We start from the raw sequence: 1,677 nt of genomic DNA, 5'->3' as shown, positions 1-1,677 counted from the left end.
TTAATATCGTAATTATCGTTAAGATCGATATAATGGTTTTAATCGTTATTATTATCGTTATTATCTTTATTATTCTTATTTTTATTATTATCGTTATTAATATTATTATTAATATTATTACTGTTATCATCTTTATTACTATTGTCGTTATTGTCGCTGTTATGACTACTATTATTATTATGTTTATTACTATCGCCATTAACGTTATTACCATTATTACTATTATTATCTTTATGATCGTTATTATTATATTTATAATTATCGTTATTATCCTGATTATTAATATTGTTATTAACGTTATTGCCGTTATAATCGTTATCATCGCTATTATCGTTAATATCTATATTATTGTAAATTTTATAATTATTGTTATTATTATTATTATTATTCTTAATACTATTATTATAGTAATTACTATCGTTATTTTTCGTATAAACGTTTTTATTATTATTATTGTTATTGATGTTATCGTTCTTATTGTCGCGGTTATCGAAACTATTATTATAATCGTTATTATTATCGTTATTACATTTAGTCGCGTTATTATCGATATTGTAATTATTATCATCGCTATTAACTTTATTTTCGTTCTTATCGATATTTTTATTATTATCAATATTAATATTATTATTACTATTATAGTTGTTATTGTCGCTGTTTACGTAACTATTTTTACTATTGTTATTATTATCGTTATTAACATTATTAATTGTAATTATCGCAATTATCGTTATTATCGTTAATATCATTATTGATGTTATTATCGTTATTAACGTTATTTTCGTTATTATTATCATTATCGTTATTATTATCGTTGTTATCGTTATTAATGCTATTATCGTAATTATCATTATTATTATTATCATAATTGTTATTATTATCGTTATTATTACTCTCATTATCGTTATTTTCTTAATTATTATTATTATCGTTTTTATCAGTAATATTCTCGTTATTATCGTTACTATCATTATTATTATCGTTATTTACAACATTATCTTTCCAATTGTTATTATTGTTAATATCTCTAATATCGTTATTATCGTTACTATCTTTATTATCGTTATGTTTATTATCATTATTACAATTAATATTATTATTATTGTTGATATCGCTATTATTGATAGTAGTATTACTAACATTTTTATTATCGTTATTAACGTTATTATCGTTATTATTGTTATTATATTTATTATCCTTATTACCCATTTTTTCGTTATTATCTTTATTATTCTCATTATAGCTATTTTTCGTTATTATTTTTTCATTATTCTTATTATTATTATGATCGTTATTATCATCTTTATTATCGTTATTATCGATCTTTATATTATCTTCGTTATTATATTCGTAATTAGTGTTATTTACGTTATTACCGTTATTATTATTATTATCGTAAATATTTCTATTATCGTTATTTTTTATCATCGATATAATTATAATTATTATTATTATTATTGCTATTATTTTTATCGTTATTGTTATTTCTATTATCGAAAGTTTTCTTATTTTACTTATAATAGTTATTATTATCGCTATTAACGTTATTACCGTTATTATCGTTATTGTCTTAGTTTTTACAATTGTTATCCTTATTATCGTTATTGTCATATTTATTATCGTTATAATCGTTATTATTTCATTATCAATGTTAATTTCGTTATTATCATTAGGATT

This window comes from Vespa mandarinia, unplaced genomic scaffold (genome assembly GCF_050613455.1).
Source record: "Vespa mandarinia isolate Hongniang unplaced genomic scaffold, ASM5061345v1 scaffold_42, whole genome shotgun sequence".
Classification (NCBI taxonomy): domain Eukaryota; kingdom Metazoa; phylum Arthropoda; class Insecta; order Hymenoptera; family Vespidae; genus Vespa; species Vespa mandarinia.
This window is presented reverse-complemented; position numbering follows the sequence as displayed.